Source organism: Aristolochia californica, unplaced genomic scaffold, assembly GCF_029961685.1.
Source record: "Aristolochia californica isolate CCGP_79_NKW_82.1479 unplaced genomic scaffold, dmAriCali1.0.hap1 SCAF_3, whole genome shotgun sequence".
Taxonomy (NCBI): domain Eukaryota; kingdom Viridiplantae; phylum Streptophyta; class Magnoliopsida; order Piperales; family Aristolochiaceae; genus Aristolochia; species Aristolochia californica.
The window spans coordinates 8,782,992-8,789,085 of NW_027181992.1; positions in this window are offsets into that span (position 1 = coordinate 8,782,992).

Here is a 6,094-nt window from a genome sequence, read left to right on the forward strand (position 1 = left end):
CTATATTTTTTGAGATATCGATATGAGTAGTATCAAAGGTCAATTATGTCAAAAATATCTTTTTTTTTCTATTTTCTCTCTTATTATCTCTTCGTGCATTAGTGTGAATTGACTTTCCTTTCGTCTTGAGTCTTTTACCTATTTTTTTTCTAATTAGAGAGTTTTGGTTAAAATTAATCACTTCATGATGTGCTTGTTCAAGGAATGCAAAAAAATTCTACTTCGATGTTGTTTTAAGGTTTTGTTTTTTTGTTACTTAGTTGTGTATCTTATGCATTGTCAACTCCAAAAATTGTGGCCCAAAAAAATTAATAAATTAAATTTATTAAGTTCTATTGTTATAGCCTCCTCTATTTTTTTTTTAAAAAAAATGTCATATTCTGGATTCGTTTAGAAGTATGTGTTGTATAGTCGTCGTCTTCCGATTAAAGTTGTTTTTCTCTAGTATTTCCTCATTTTATCATCTTGTATTTTTATAACTTCAAAACAATGCCTAGACCCACTACCTAAAAAGTATAGGAATGTGCAACATTCAGTTTGAGTTAAGTTTTTTATTCTTCACTCAAGAAGTAATTTGTGTTTGAGCTACCCTTAAAAAGTGAGTAGTTTTTTTGTTAAGCCCTAAAGTTGAGCCATTTTTTCTCCCTTAAAATTGAACAAAGTGTGTTTAAGACTATGACCATGTTTTTGATTGGTGTATAAAACTTTGTAGTATTTCTAGGAGTGATTTTCTTCTCCCATAATGTGTTTTGTCAAAACTAGGTCTCTATGTCCTTTTTATCACCAGTTTTAGAGGGAAAAGTAGAAGAAGCACAAAATGAGGTATTTTGTTCTACATGTTGTGGTGATTTTTATATGACCAAAATATTCAAGAAAAGGGGAGAACAAATAATGACGATTTAATATCTATGAAAATGTTTTAACCAATGTAGATTGAAGGCCAAGAATCCTTTTCATTGCAAGTTGAAGCTATAAATTGTAGTTAGAGGGGGTGTTGAAGAGAAAGTATGGAAGAGTCTTACATGACTCTCATATTAAAAATTCTCATAGAGAGCTATAATTAATATGGCAGAGTCTTAAAGGAGCCTCACAAAAGAGTCTCAATTAAAGGTGTTTTAGTTATGTTAGTCTTTTATTTTTTTAGTTGTTCAATTGTTTTAGGACTTAACTGTTAGTGTTTAACTTTGGATGTAACTGAGACAAGGGTAGTTTAATTATAATTGGATTCTACTTGTTTCTGTTATTATAAATAGAGGCTCATTATACTCAAATTATAATAAGTTTGTGAAATATTTCTCTTTTTCAAAAATTCAAAACTGCTCAAACAAGAAAAACATGTGTTTCCATTGCTTGTGAAGATTTTTTACTCAAACCTTGAAGTAGAAGAAGTATCCCTCGAAATTTGAAAATAATATATGATGTGAAGAAAACATTGATCACACTTTATTTGAGCACCATCAATGAGATATTAGGCACAACTAGCATGGGTATTACAAGGTATATCAAGGAGAGTTGGCCTCAGGGCATGCCTCTAGCATGGCCCTATTCTATTTAGAACGCCATTTCCCTCGTCTTTGGACAAATGGTGGGAGGTCCCTATGAAATCAAAAGCAAAGACTTAAATATGGAGCACCAAGTCTTTATGAAAATTGTCACCCATATCCTCAATCAAGGAAGGGTACTTTCTCTAGGCTCACTATAGTGGATGTGTTCTGGTTGTGGGAAATCACACAACATGTGGAGATTGACTTTGGTTGCTGCATGGCATTGAGGATTTTTTATTTAGCCAAGAGTACCATAGTCAATAGCCTTCTCTTCACTTCTTAGATCACTTCTCTCATGTGGTAGTGTGGGGTTCAATTGATTGAAGATGATTGCACTGAGATCACAAAATGGATGTTTATCAGTGAGAACAAGGTTGCAAAGTTTGGTTTTGCAAAATGGAGAGGAGAACGGGTTCCCAAGAATCAGTCCAGAAAATCTTCTCCTCTAGTTGACTCAAGTGGAGAATCTAGTGTAGAGCACCAATTCACTGGAGAGTAATTCAAGCTCGTCAAGAGGAAGAAGACCGACAAAGCTTCCTCATCAACCGACTGCCTCCAAAGATTTGAGGTTGCAGCTGAGGAAGTGAAGCCCTCACTTTTTAAGGGTAAGTCAAACACAAATCACCTCTTGGGTGAAAAATAAAAGACTTGCCTCAAGTTGAAAGTTGGGCACACTCCTATACTTTTTAGGTAGTGGGTCTAGTTATTGCTTAGAAGTGATGAAGACACAAGAAGATAAATTGAAGAAATACTAGAGGAAAACAACTTTAACTGGAAGGAGGTGACTATGCAACACTCATATATTTCCAAAGTGACCTTTTTTTTTCAATTAGGGGTAATTATAATGGTATAACTCAATAAATTTGATTAAGTATAATTTTTTGGGGTGATCACAATTTTTCAGAGTTAACTATGTAGAAGATACACAACCAAGTAACCAAAATGCAAAACCTGAAAAACAACACAGAAGCAAGATATTGCATATCTTGAATGAGCACATCATAGAGTGATTAAGTCTGACCAAAAAAATTTTATTAGAAGAGAAAATTGGCTGAAGAACTCGGATTTTGGGAGAAAAAGAAATTCAATTCACGTCAATGCACAGAGAGATAATAGAAGAAAAAATAGGAAAAATGGAGAATTGTTTTGTAGAACTAACCTTTGGTACTTCTGATATCGATATCTCAAAGAATATAAAAAAATCACAAAATTTTGTTGGTCAATAAACTAGACTCAAAGATCTTTAAATTGATGCCTAATTTTACATAAAAAACTTCATTCTTCAATCTTTTACGACCTCTTGATTTTCTTTATTCTATAGCTGGACCTTGCCAACTCCAATTCGAATATCTCCGTAAATACAAACTAGATTGACATAAAACTTTCTCCTTATGAAACTAGACTTTTGATAAATTTCAACCAAGTATAGCTTTTATTCATAAAATATATTTTTTTGAGAGAAATAATCTAATATATTTTGGACTATTTAATCTGGCCGAACTGAGTACTCTTTTTTCTTTGGCCAACATAACCATGGACCCTTGCAAAATTAATATCTCCCTCTAGAAAACTCAAATTTAGAATTGGTTCATTAAGGTATAAAATAGACTTATACATGTTTATTTTGACATATAAATCTTCATATAAAGTCTCATTCTTGATGTCATAAAAAAACTCAAAATTTTAAGTTTTCTGTTGCTGCTTGGAACTTTGTTGCAATATGACCTTTGTTGCTTCAAATATTGATTTCTTTTTGTAAAAAACTCGAATTGCCAAAATTATTTTTGCTTTGGAAAGTAGACTCAAAGATATTTCCATTAATATATAATATTTAGTATAAAAGGTTCAATATAAAGGTGAAAACACTGAGAAATCAATGGGCGTTGGGATAGGAAAAAAAGAAAAAAGATAGAATACGAACCTAAACTATTAAAGATGATAGAATAGAAAAAAGATCACATTATCTCTGTGGGTTGACCTAGTCAACTCATAAAATCTGTTATGATACCATGTTGAATTTCTAGAAAAGAGAAAAACTTTATTGACTTGTTGTAATTTGCGTACAATTAACCTCTATTTATAATAGAGAAAACAAATAGAATCCAATTACAAATACAATCCAATTAAAATTAGACTACCCGTATCCCAATTATGCCCAAAGTTAAATACTAAAAAAGAAACCCTAGAACAATTGAATAACTAAACATAAATAGAAGAGTAACATAACTATATCACCTTTTAACTGAGATTGTTATGTGAGACCTCCTCATGTGAGACTCCTGTAAAATTCCACCATATTAATTTTGGCTTTGTGAGACTTCTTGTTGTCAGAATCACGTAAGGCTCTTCCATACTTGCTATTCAAATAACAAAAAAACTTTATGGAGTGGTATTTTATGCTCTCAAACACCGTAGAAGCTATAATTTGTGCTTATGACTGGATAAGAAATGAAAAGCAAGGTAAAGTGTTTAATATTTGGGTGATCTCACTTTATTCTGTGTTTATATAACAAGACTATGCTAATTATGGCATGATGAAAAATTATTAGGATGCACTAGAGGATAGTTCGTACATTTTAATAATTGTCAGTGACTTGGATGAGGTTCAAAAGCGTGTCAATGATTTGGAGAAATAAATTTAAATTTTTTAGTACTATAAGTTTATTAGGTTGTTCTACTGAGTTTTTTTTCTTTAGACTCCAATATGCTAATTGTGGTATCAAATATAACCTTAGAGATGTCTGCATCAATTATTTGCATTGGATTGATGTTCCTTTCAAGAGTTGCATAACTTTGAAGCATTGATGTTTTAGGATTACATACGTATTGTTGCATTTATTCAACTTCTCTGTCTTTGGTTTCCTCTTGAGCACTGAAAAGCAATAGGTGCTAGATGCTTTTTGTCTCCTTTAATCATTTTATTTATATGCTTGTGTTTGTTGTAGAGGGCATAAGTGTTTTGTGTTTGAAAATTGGATGTTTAAATGGGTTGCAATGTAGAAGCATGCAAACTTCTCTTTACAAATATCAAGAGATAATTCCACTTTTAAGTTTTTTTATGTGTCAATTACAAATGAATATTTGGTGTAGCATGAAACCAAGTGAAAGATTGAAAGCTTTCAGATATCTGCTATTTGTACTTGTTACGAAAGGGCCTCTATAATTGTCTAACAGCGGTGATGGTGGAAGAAGAAGATTACAAATCATTTCTACATTTTTACCTCTAGTTCAAGTTGTGATTAAACTAATATTACATATTAGGATGCTTCATGTTTTAAGCTTTTGAATAGAAATGAAGTCCAATCTCCCCCATTTTTAAGCAATAGGATTGAGAGAGAGAGAGAGAGAGAGAGCGACGACATCAGTACCTTCTTGATACATACTGCCTCGTTCATCAACAATAATGGCAGGAATAGGATTGCAGAATGTGCTGTCTCCTCGCTTGAGACAGTAGGCTGCTTTTAGTCTCCTTTTATTGGCAGAATTGCTCCCTGTAAAAGCTCCTCCACAGAAAATGAGGAGATGATGAGTCTCTCCAACCATTATTTCCCGTTTTCATTAGTCAATAAACGCAATAATACTAAATGCATGGGAAAATTGTAAATTACGCCTCTTAATCAAATGGCTGATTCTCATCAAGATGTGTTAAAGTTGAGACAGCACGCCGCTCCATCTCATTTAAGAAAATGGTCTTTGTTTCAATATAATATTTAAGATCACCAGTGAAAGTAGCTGCACTAGTTGATTTGACAAGTCTATGAGACTCTTACTTTTGCAAGGGTGAAAATGTGCCAAAAGATTTTGATTCAACCATGCCTAAAGAAGAAATATATTTCGAAGAATTGGAATAATGTTTCAATCTCCTTTCGAGGACGGTGACAGCTTTATTTGAAGCAACTGAGTTGTTGCTTGAAACATCAACATTAGAAAAATTTCAGAACTAACCAGATCTTGGAGTTTTTGTCATATTAGCAGCGTAATCTGGGCCTAAGTTTGCACAAGAAGCTAGAGGTGGGCAACAGTGTTCTAAATCAAGCTCCAAAATGGCAGAAGAACCATTTTAAATCAAGCTCCAACATACCATAGAAGGCCGAAGATGCTACTGATAAGCTCTCCAACTTGCAGCAAGATGAAAAGGAGAAACTCTATCTAGCTTAATAAAGACACGGAACTCAAGCATCTCATCACTACTAAGCTTGAATACTCCACATAGCTCGACTTCATCAGTGGTTAGTATCCTTCTGCTACCAAATAAGCCAGAGGAAGAGGAGAAAAATCCCTACAACCAGCCTGAGCAGTGCCCTTGATGATGTTGTTGCAAAGTAGGATGTAGCAAGGCCTTCAACATCAAGTATAAAGAGCTCACAATCTTCTATTTGGATTGTGATTCCTCCTACTCCACCTCCTTTAGTTGGGACAACATCCATATTTGAGGCTTGAGGAATCTTATTTACAGTTAGAATCCTATTCGAATACTTACTGTGTTGCTACTAGGACTCCTTTTCCACATTGTCTTCCTCATTACAGTTTACAGACAACAACTAGCAATC